The sequence below is a fragment of the Spea bombifrons genome, chromosome 7, assembly GCF_027358695.1.
Source record: "Spea bombifrons isolate aSpeBom1 chromosome 7, aSpeBom1.2.pri, whole genome shotgun sequence".
Classification (NCBI taxonomy): Eukaryota; Metazoa; Chordata; class Amphibia; order Anura; family Pelobatidae; genus Spea; species Spea bombifrons.
In genome coordinates this window covers 21,275,982-21,288,190 of record NC_071093.1, presented here as the reverse complement: position 1 = coordinate 21,288,190, position 12,209 = coordinate 21,275,982, and the positions used below count along the sequence as shown (strand labels likewise).

General features: G+C 44.7%; 1 protein-coding gene and 1 long non-coding RNA gene across 3 annotated transcripts in view; both read left to right on the top strand.

Moving 5' to 3' along the window:
• Positions 1-12,209, top strand: part of ABAT (4-aminobutyrate aminotransferase) — a 335,639-nt gene that overhangs the window by 288,543 nt on the left and 34,887 nt on the right. The window lies entirely within an intron of this gene.
• LOC128502449 (uncharacterized) lies at positions 2,831-4,304 on the top strand. Its single transcript, XR_008355116.1, has 2 exons — positions 2,831-2,985; positions 3,971-4,304. It is a non-coding gene; the product is annotated as an uncharacterized LOC128502449 (long non-coding RNA).

The following is a 12,209-nucleotide window of genomic DNA, read 5'->3' as shown; positions in this document are numbered from 1 at the left end:
GGAGAGCTGTGGTTGAGGGTTGTGTTGTAATGCAACAGACCTCAAGTTCACAGTTAGATCTGCCTAACTGGCTATTGGTGACAACGGAACTGCTTAAATTGGGACAGTTGTGAGGTATGCATACAATCTCATACCTACATGACCCCAGAATAGTGAGGACAAACAAAATTTCACAAACAACCCTAAAACAACTGGTATTGGCACCGTGACTGTGGTATATATGTGTGCGCAGGTTTCACACCTTTTACAGTGACAGGGAGAAGTGTCATCCATAGTCGGTCTCTTTATGGAGCTCCTTACTATAAGTTGTTTTAGGTTTGGAGGTTGTTTGTAACAGTGCAGAGGAGGGAGTGGGAATATTTATTTTAGTTTCTCATCGGTATATAGTGTAGTTTAAAGGTCTTTTGCTATTTTGCATAAAGAACAAGAGAAAGGAAGATATGGAAATACAAACTCATGACAAAATTTGACACCTTTAATTCAGGCCAAAATCTTAATAAAGAAATGATGTTGCATTATTCATACAATCAGTCTTACACATAGACCCATGGTCTGTGACAGTCTACAATGTCACAACAGACTGTTGGGGCCAAATGCTAAATTTCACACCAACCTACTAACAGCACATTCATCACATTTGCATTTCCTCTTAATACCACTACAGCAGGGGTGTCCAAGTTTTTTCTGCAGTGGGCCACTTCATCAGAATTGTATACGTGCGTGGGCCGCACTCATTTTTCACTGTGAGAAAATATGGCCTTTTGACACAAAACCTTTACTTTTTCCTCTCATTGATTTCTGGGCCTAGAAAGTGTTGTGACTACAAATTCAGGATAATTAAAAATGAAATAGTTCTATTTATTCTAGGGATGCACCAAAATGAAAATTCTGGACCAAAACATTCACGGTTCACTTAGCCAAAACCGAAAATAACCCCCCACCCACACAAGGGGGGCAGCTAGCTAGGTTTCAGCATGTTAGCTGAAACATGTCAGCTGTTAGCAATCACACTCCTATCATGCCAAGTCAGCCAGTACATGCTGGTACAGGGTGGCTGTAAGTGATGTGCAGAACCCATAGTGCTGGCAGCATCAATACACAAGGGGGGCAGCTAGCTAGGTTTCAGCATGCACGGGCTGAATTGGCATGATACGAGTGTGATTACTAAGGGGAACACCCTTCCGATGTCCACCGGTCACCTCCATGAGGGCAGCTGCTCCCCAGCCCAGCGTGCTGGCGTCGGACTTCAGGACGCGATCTGGATGGGAACCGAAAACTGCACGCCCATTCCAAGTTTACTTCTGGGGTAAGGTGGACCGGATGATGTCGAGCCTTAAGGCGGTGAGGTATATGGTAGTGTAGAGGACCCCGGAAGATCGCCTGAATAGAAGACACGAGTAGACCACCACACGCACGAGTAAGCAGAGGGAGTAGGAGTCCTTCTTGAGCAGGGCGCAGATCTCCTTCTGGATAGCAACAATCTTTGTCCTTGGAAGCTGCAACATCGCCGCCCTGGAGTCTATTTCGAAACCCAACAGGATGCACTGGCTGGGGTTTAGCTCAGATTCGAGTGCGTTGACAATGAAACCTGTCACGGAGCTGGCTAGTCCGACCGACTACCTCCGCTGTCTTGGGCTCCCTTAGCCTGGGACACCACACTTTCCCCGGTTCCCCAGCCACTAGCCGAGACTCAGTGTAGGGTAAAACCAAACGAAGACTGATTTATTTCTCACGCACAGGACTGGATATATCCAGCAAAACACATATTAACATAAAACAAGATATTGGGACACAAACCGCCCCCTTAATCTGCCTCCCAGAGACAACAGGGGCAGAGATTAACAATACAATAGGGGGGAAAACTGATTTATACAACATTACTAAAAGAATGGTGGTCACTCCTTGGTGGCAGATCCTGGCTGTCTGCTGGAGATAATCCCCTCAGCCAGTGGTCCCAGTGATGGAGGCTTCCGTCACAAAACCCAATTGATGAAGCGTCTGAACCATGAAAAACCATCTGACCCCCAAGGGTGTCCCGACAGCTGGAAAAAAGGATATCGTCGAGATAAACAATACATCAGATACCTTGAGATCTGGGGGCAGAACTGAGACCGGGTGCAATATGAGTTGCCATACTTGTCTTCCCCAGCGGAATTGAAGTAAACGTCCTTGAGGTCCAACCTAGTGAACCAATCTCCCTCCGACATAAGGTCCCGCAGAAGATGGATACCCTCCATTTTGAAGTGGCGATGAACCACAAAAGCGTTTGGAGCCGGTAGGTTGATGACCGGGCAAAACTCACCGGAACGTTTCCGGACCTGGAGTGGCGGGGAGACTAAATCGATCCAATACCCGTGCACCGTCTGGAGGACCCAGGGGTCTGAAGTAATCCAATCACAGTTGTGGAAAAAATGCGAGATCCTGCCCGGAACCTGTGGAGGGGACAAAAGACAAGAAACATCTGGACTTACCGAATCCAGAGCGACCCTGGGGAAAACTGTGGAACCTCTGCCTCTACTTCCTCCTCTAGGTGTGAAAAGCCTTATGCCGTTCCGTGGCCACAGCTACATTGGCGGTGCCTATTAGGCAGATCACACGCAAGGCCCACTCCCAGATAAATTTAGGATCCAAGGGAGTGGCCTGCAGGAATGCTTCGTCAGCCAGGGAGAGTATTAGAGCGACCAGCCCCACTAAATCCAGGATCTTATCCTGAGCGGACTTGAGACCCTGTTCCAGACCCTTCCTAAGATCTCTCTTATTCAAAGAAAGGAGAGCGACCACATTAGGGTCGAACTCTGAGGTCACAGCCACCTTGTCCGGAAGTGAGGGGCGGGGACACTCAGCCCGAAGCTTGTTGCGCGCCTCCTTAGGAAAGGGTCTGCGCAACCACTTGTGTAAGTATAGTGCAATATACTCTGGTGGAGCCCACTCAGCGGCCCTGGGGTGGCACATCGTGGTGGGGTCAAATAAAGAGGAGCCGGTTGGGTCAAGGACCGGGCGGTCCGTCGAGGTAGAAGCCGAATGGGGGTGATGGATGCTCTCATAGAGTAATGGGGTTCGGCATGGTGGGGCTCATCCACCAGACACTCACGGACGAAGCGTGAGTCCATGGTCCTGGACGAAGCCAGGTTAACAGAAGCCTTTGACTCATCCGCAGAGTCTGCCTGCAACTCATCCACTATAGACAGTGGGAGTTGAAAATGATGCTCATATCCAGAGGGCAGGGAGGTGGCAGAGGTTTTTGGGTGCTTTGCTGGGGCCTTGCCTTTACCAGCAGAGGCACTATTACCCTTCCAAGGGTGCTTAGTGTGGCCTGCCTCCTCAGATTTCTCGGGGTCAGAATCCATACTGGCAGGGGCCACAGGGGAAAGAGGGAGAGTCTGGGCAGACTAGGGTATAGAGGCAGACATCTTAGAAAGAAAAGTCTCCACATAGTACACAAAAGAAGGCTGGGAGAATTATATATAATAGGGGCTCACCCTAAAAGACACTCCCTAACCAGGCTTACCCTGGATATAGGCATTCATTATTACTGATGAAGGATGCAATGCATGCTGGCCCATGAGAGTTTATAAATAAGCTGCTCTGAAATAGACAGACACCCTGGCCACAGGGAATATAGAGGGCTCGCCTCAATCAAGACAGGATTAAACCTGTAACACACAATTCTCAGTGTATACCTTGCAGTATGTAAAAAACTAATGAAATATAGAAACCAAGATAGCAGCCAGAGAAAGAACACATGTGGCAGAGGTAAAAGAGCTGCCACTTTCAGAAACAGCAGATGTTACTCAAAACGGAGTGCTCACCTCCAAATAGACAAACACCCTGGGCACAGGGAATATAGAGGACTCGCCTCAACCAAGACAGGATTAAACCTGTAACACACAATTCTCAGTGTATATATTGCAGTATGTCAAAACTAATGAAATATAGAAACCAAGATGGCCGCCGGAGAAAGAGAGCACAGGCGGCAGAGGTAAAAGAACTGCCACTCTCAGAAACAACAGATGTTATTCAAAATGGAGTGCTCACCTCCAAATAGACAAACACCCTGGGCACATGGAATATAGAGGGCTCACCTCAATCAAAGGCAGGATTAAACCTGTAAAACACAATTTGCAGTATGTCAAAACTAATGAAATATAGAAACCAAGATGGCTGCCAGAAAACGGGGAAAAGACCCCTACACCAAAGACATACAAAGAAATATAAATGAATATAAGTATAACAATAAAATAACTATAAATAAAATAGAAAGAAAATAAGCACCAAAATATGCATAACAAGCAAAACTATATAAATATATGTGTGTGTATATATATATATATATATATATATATATATATATAATTAGACAATAAATATCAAGCAGAAAGAATCATAAACAAATGATCTGACCTGCAGCTACGGTGAGCAGAATAGTGATGTCCGGATCATGAACGAATCGTTCATATGATCCGGTTCTTTTTAGTGATCCGGATGAGTCGGTTCACTAGACTGAACGATTCGTTTGTAGCGGTTCAGTCTGTGAATCATCATGCAGCTGTAACCTGATCCTAGAGCTGTGAGTCATCTGCAGAGCACTCTGGGGTCAGGTTACAGCTCATTAATTCTCATAGGAACGATGACTCATAGAGTCAGAGAGTCGTTCAAAGAGTCGAATGATCCCAAGAGTCGAATGAACCGAAGAGTCGAATGAACCGAAGAGTCGAATGAACCGAAGAGTCGAATGATTCGAATCTTACAGGGATCCGAATCTTACAGAGATTCGAATCATTCAGAGAATATTACTGATACCATACTTTTATAAATAAATACATTAATAATGTTCACACTGCCCCCAGGATTTAGATTCCCCTGAGTTTGCCCCCCTTTACCTATAACTGCACCTACAGTTAACTTTATTAAATTAATTAAATTAACCCTCAGTCATCAGCATAAAATTAACCCTTATACCCCATCAACCATAACTGCCCCTGAAATTAACCGTAAAGATCCCATTAACCATAACGGCCCCTGAAATTAACCCTAAAGACCCCATTAACCATAACGGCCCCTGAAATTAACCCTAAATACTCCATTAACCATAACTACCCCTAAATTAATTGCATGTACTCCAGATAAATTACCTAATAAATTGGTATGGTTGATGGGGTCTTTAGTGTTAATTTGGGGGCAGTTATGCTTAATGGGGTGTTTAAGGATAATTTAGGGGCAGTTATGCTTAATGGGGTCTTTAGTGTTAATTTGGGGGCAGTTATGCTTAATGGGGTGTTTAGGGTTAATTTGGGGGCAGTTATGCTTAATGGGGTGTTTAGGGTTAATTTGGGGGCAGTTATGCTTAATGGGGTGTTTAGGGTTAATTTAGGGGCAGTTATGCTTAATGGGGTGTTTAGGGTTAATTTGGGGCAGTTATGCTTAATGGGGTGTTAAGGGTTAATTTTAGGGGCAGTCATGGTTGATGGTGTGTTAAGGGTTAATTTTAGGGCAGTCATGGTTGATGGGGTGTTTAGGGTTAATTTAATGGTGAGGGTTAATTTAATTAATTTAATAAAGTTAGCTTAAGGTGCAGTTGCAGGTAAAGGGGAATGTAAATCCTGGGGGCAGTGATTATTAATATATTTATTTATAACAGTATGGTGACATTCTCTTAATGATTAGAATGCCAATGAAGGCAGAGAGTCGTTCAAAGATCCGGATCTTACAATGATCCGGATCTTACAATCCGGATCACTGTAAGATTCGGATCCCTGTAAGATCCGAATCTTTGAACGACTCTCTGCCTTCATTGACATCACTGGAGGCAGGGGGGAGGATTCATAATAAAAGGGGCGGGGCCAATCGTTAGTGTGCCTGCACGGAGTTACTGGAAAACAGTAACTCCGTGCAGACACACTGAGTGATCCGAAGATCTGGATCATGAATCCGATCATTTCAGTGAACGAATCGAAATGATCCGATTCACTTTAATGATCCGAACTTCCCATCACTAGAGCAGAAAAGAAAGAGGAAGATTAGGGGTGTCGTAGGGTTTATATGCTGCTATACCTTGTTTTTTATTGGTTGTTACCAGTGTTATGTTAACTCTTTCTTTGCTGCTGTCGGTGAGAGTAAAGGAAGATGTGCAAAATAGGAAGCCTCCTGTCTTGCCTTAAAATGATCAATTACATAACAGGTAGCTGTTAATCCTGTGAGCTCCTGTTATCTCTGTGTCCTGGCCATTGTCTGTCTCACGCCAATTATCATTCCACGCCTACACCCCCAATTAATGTCATTATTTATGTCTCATGTCAATCTGTCCTTCCCCTGGATATTGTGTTGCAGGATTTGATCTAATTACTTCCTTCCTGACATGGTAATTAGATCATGTGATATTCGTCTTGCCCCTTTTCTTACTTGTGTATATATAGCTCTGTATTTGGTTTAAATAAAGGAGTCCTGTTTTCACCTCAACATGAGTGTTGCCTGGTGCTTGGGGTGGGCTGCTATGATCCTTTATTGTCCTTGTCAGGACAATAGCCATGCTGAGTAGCTAAGCTTCGGATAGCCACAGTGCCAAAGCAGCTCCAGTGCAGCGACGTCCCCCCTTCTATCTACAACGCTGGTTCTGCCTGGCGCTGAAGGGGTTAATTGCTGTTGTCCCGGCAGGAGGAAGCAACATTTGGCGGGAGTACTCAGTCAGGGTACAGGTCGCTCCCGTCACAGTTCCAATATTTGTATCGTATCTTGAGAGGTCTAGTTGTTTCACTTATATACTTATACTTATATACAACAAATCAGATACACCATGACAATTAATAAAATTATTTACATTAAAAGACTGGCCTATTGTTTTAGAACAAAAGGTGTTCTGCATTCTGAAAATATTTTTACAAGCCTTACAATTTGCAGTTTTATAGTAGCCTTTTTATGACCTAGCCATGTATCTGTATTCTCTTTTATTGGACACTCTTTGTAAACTTGAGACCAATAGGCTCTTAAGATTTGGATGGGAGTGTATGATTGGTCCTAAAACTAAATCTGCTTTTAAAATATAAACATTTTTACCTACTATAGTTTAAAAGGATGTTTTCACAATTTTGTTTTTTTCTTGGCCAGAGTTACAATATTTTGTACTGTTTATTAATAGGTTATTGTGCCCTATTGTTTTACTCTTGCTGCATAAAATCACTTTGATTCCATAGGCCGCCTCTTATAAGTATTTATAGGGCAAATATTAAAAGGTGCATGTATTTTTTTCCAAATTTGGCATACCTAACTTCAATAGAGATCACAAATCTCAAAACCACTACGTAAAGTTATATCGGTCCAAAAAGTAGACAACCCACTATTGTGCTGTGGTCATTTTTGCCTTATACCCCCTATATGCCACTCTGCCCCCAGATATGCCTTATTCCCCCCTTATTTGCCAATCTTCCCCCTGAAATGCTTTATACCCCCTATATGCCCTTCCGACTTACCAATGCATTTGGTTTTCCCCGTGATCCAGGCTCCCTGGTGTTAAGTAGGGACAGCCAGTCGACATTTGCACGCCACCTCTGCTACTACCTGACACTTCCGCTGGGGCTTCTACGACTGAGCAACGGAAGCTCATACCGGTGCTCCTTCATAGAACCCCCGGCGGAAGTGTCGGGTAGCAGAGAGAAGGATTCGGGTCTCCTGCAGCCTGTGAACGTCTGTGTGATGTGCATAGAAAACCTTCACTGCTGCAGGCCGGTACATCCACCAGGGCTTTTATGGTGGAGCACCGGAAGGTCATGTCACTCCGGCGCTTCTGGCAGAAGTGCCGGCAGCAGCAGAGGTTGTCTGCGCGCATTACGGAGATGCTCACCAGCTGCCAGACATTACATTACATTTATTTATAACGCGCCCGCAGATTCCGCAGCGCTGTTACAGTCAGTAGAACAATTTAGAAACGCATACAATAACAAACTGGTGCAAAGGAGGAGAGGACCGCTTGGATGGGGATGAGTTGATCTGGTTCCGACGATGTGTTGAAGCTGTTGATTGTTCAGATGGCTTGATTATGATGATGGTTGGGAGTAATGGTAAGGAATGTTGTATGCTTCCCTGGACAGGTGGGTTTTCAGACAGGAGGGTCCAGGTCCCCTGCAGCGCTGCGGGGGATCTGAATCTTAGTCTTGTAGCCAGAACGAGTGTTGAATTCAGTCTTCCATTCATCATCAGCACGGATACAAATGAAGTTGTAAGCCCCCAGCTTAGTATAAATAGTAGCCCCATGCAATCTGTCAAACAATTCGAAAATGAAGGGAATAGGATACGAATTACGTCTGGTCATCCTATTTAGTCCTCTGTAGTTTATACAGGGGCGCAAATCGACGTCTTTTTCCCAGACAAAGAAAAACCCAGCATCAGCGAATAAACCCGCGTTTCAGATTCTCGATGTAAGCCTCCGTAGCCTTGGTCTCCGGAATGGATAACGGATAGACTCGACCTCTGAGTGGCATGGTAGCAGGTAGAACGTCGATAGGGCAGTCATAAGGTCTGTGTGGGGCACATCCATGCTGACGATGAAATGATGACTTCTCTGCCTCCTTTTTGTGGAATACGTCCGCAAAGTGCTGGTACTGTTGTCGAAGCCTTAAGAGTAGTCAAGAAGTGTCACTGGCTTGATACAAAGCTCCTCGCAGTATTTACTTCAAGATGTAATCTGCCTGGTAGCCCAGTCAATGGTGGGGTTATGCGAGTGTAGCCAAGGAAATTCCAGTATTATGGGAGCTGATGGGGAACAGATAATGAGACTAACAGGAACAATCATACGAGTTATGGGGGTCTCAGGGGATAATCCTAGAACACTTAAGGCAGGTCCCCTGGACCACCTTAGGTGCGGGCATTTAAAGTCCCTCCTTTCTTCTTCTAGACCTCTCCTGTTCAGTGAGTCTGGTGGCTCCCAACTGCATGGGTTCCTTAAGGGGCAGAGGGCATAGGTGGGGAAACAAACTCTGAAGCGAGGCGTATGTTAGGTCGTCTTCCCCTCTCTCTCTGTGATTGTCTTCCTCAGAGTCTCAGATCAATATGAGTCACAGACACAATTACACTGTCCAAATCAGTAGTTGTGTCTAGCAGCTATCTCATCCTTTAGAGTATGAGACAACCAATTTAAGAAGGCTGTGATCGACTCCTCGTTAGTCCAGTTCATCTACGCCATCAGCGTGCAGCATTAAACAGCATAGTCCATGAGGGAGCAATCACCTTGCCGAATAGTGAACAATGGGGAAGATGTGGTGGACTTCCTACTGGGAACGTCAAAAACTGATTGCAGAGCCATCACAAATTCAGAGTAGAAGCGAACTGCTGGGGCGTTTCTCTCCCAGAGAGGAGAGGCCCACCTCCTTACCAGTAGACAGGATCAATGGATGACAAGTCGAGGTCAGGATACCAGAGAATCAACGTAAATGAGGAAACAAGCCGAGGTCAAACACAAAAGGACTACCGAGGATAACGCGCACTGAGGAAGCACTATCAGAGGGCAAGGATCATAGGAAACCGGAAGGTTTAAATAGGAACAGGAATGAAGGGGCATGGAATTCAGTTTGGCACCAAAATTAGTCAAACATCACTTTCTGTTTCAGGATCTGCGGCCATCTTGTGTGTGGCGTAATCTCCCATTATAAAGTAATGTAGTTCAGGAGGTTGCACTGGATGGCACGCATGCACAGAATCTTCAGTATCAGGACCTGACTGTGGCAAGAAGGGAGGTCTCGCTCTCCCGCGTGGCCGTCCCGATGGAGGTGGGTGAGAGGTGGAGGGAGGTCTCCCCCTTCTCAGTGGAGGCTGCGGCGGTCGTAAAGTGGAGGAGGGTCTCCCTCTTCTCCGTACTGGCTGCTGCTTGAGCGGTTGCAAGGTGGAAGGTTGCGAAGGAGGAAGCTAACCCTCTTCTCCGCGGCGGTTGCTGTAGCGGTGGCTGAGAAGATGAGAGGGGTCTCCCCCTTCCTCGAGCAGAAGACAGGGAAGAGAAGCGATGCATATGCAGGTACATAACATATAAAGTGTATTTTGATGAGCAAGTCCTAAAATTAGCGTTATATCTTCACAAAAAATTCTTGCATGGAAAGAGTCAAAATACTGTTAAATGCCCATGGGGTGTCTAGTTTAAAAAAAATTATGATTTGATGGGGTAAATCGAATTGGCCCAAAAAATAAGATATAGGCACAGACTGACCAGATGTCTCAAAAGTGGCCTTTAACCTCCCAAATAACCCGACTAACCCATGGTTTAGTGGTATTACTGTACTTGTGAAATGTTGTTTAACACATATTGGGGTGTTGTTTGACAGTGACTTTTACCAGGAGAGGTAAATCCATATGTATAATATGTGTGGGGATAAAAAAAAATACCACAAATTTTGACAAAGGCTGCTGCTTTTTTTTCCCTTTACATAAAGGGCAACCCCCTCCTATTTTTCTGCCTCCTCTATCCTTTCCATGTACCAGAAATCACAACATCCTAATCATTTTGCCGCTAAATTCGCATTCTCACTATTTACCATTGCTGTGAGTTTAAAAATCTTATTCTCTAAGCTACAGGCATTTGAGAAAAATAAGGCATACAAACCCACATAACTACATACATAAATAATGTATGGAAAGACAGCATAGCATGGATAGATCAACACATTAAAACACAAACCCAGCTTTGCATGTATAGATCAATTGAAATTCATATGTGAACTCAGCATGGAAGGCATAGAATCAGACAAACAAATCCTGTATTTGCAGGTATACAATAATCATGTATGGAAACATAGCATTGCAGGTATAGATCAACAGAAAACACAAGCCCAGCATTGCAGGTATAGATCAACTGGAAATCACATGTAAACTCAGCACTGATGGCATAGATCAAATAAACACATGGAAACAGCACTGCAGATATTGATCAACTGAATAAGACATACAAACCCTTTATTTGAATGAATACATAAATAATATATGGAAACATAGCATAGCAGATATGGATCAACAGAATAACACACAAACCCAGCTTTACGGGTATAGATCAATTGGAATTCACATAAAAACTCAGCAATAATGGTGTAGATAAAACCCTCTAAATTACAGGCATATATCACAGGCTGTCCCCAAACAGTCCAGCATTAGTCAACAAACAGTTGGTCCTATGCCATCTTTGTCCCATAAACACCCTGCCTGCAGCATCTTGGTCCTCAAGGCTCAAGCACCCTGCTTGTGCCATCTTTGCCTTTCCACAAATCAATTATATGTCTATGATACACACAAACATTTTTACATTTTTTAATTCTCTCCCTCATTCACACAATTCATCCAACACTTATTAATTTATTCTCTTTCTCAATCTCACTCTTTATTTCAATATTCTTATTACCCTCTTTCTCACTATCTACCCCCTCTCTCATTGTCTACCCCCTCCCTCCTTTCTCATAATCTACCCCCTCTCCCTCCTTTCTCATAATCTACCCCCTCTTCCTCCCTTCTCATAATCTACCCCCTCCCTTCTCATAATCTACCCCCCTCCCCTCCCCTTCCTTCTCATTATCTACCCCTCCCTCCTCATTATCTACCCCTTCTCCCTCCATCCCGATTATCTACCCTTTACCCCCTTTGTAGTTCACTTACCTTCCAGAAGTCCTGCAGTGAGAGCGCAAGGCCTCTTTCTCCCTGCTCTGACGCGATGCGCGCTGCTTCTCTGCTGAGCACCAGAATATGATGTCATATTCCGGCGCTCAGCATAACAGGCATGGCAACCGAGCTAGAGGCCTTGCGGGGGAGACGGAGGGGCGCTGAGCGGTCGCTCATGAAGTTTTCAGTAACCGCTCGGCACCCCACCGTCTCCTCCGCAAGGCCTCTAGCTCTCCCCTCTGCGTCCAAGAAGAAAAGACGGCGCTTCAATTCCAGGGCCATTGCGGGACTGTTCAGGACGTGTGGTCACCCTAGGAGACAACACAGTCCTTTTATGGCCGACCCAGAAGATCTCTGTTGAAGCCGGCATAAAAGCTTTTATAATAAGCACATAAGGTGTTCATCTAGGCAATCAAATTCTACAACTGTACGTCATTATGAGGAAGTGCATGGCCTGGTACAAAAAGTGGCAGTGTACCTAATGCAAATTGCTATCCATAATTATGAATTGTAATATGTAATACTGTGATGTTTTCAAAAAGGGCAAGTCATACTCATTTCTCCAGCTTTTACTGTCCATAATGTCC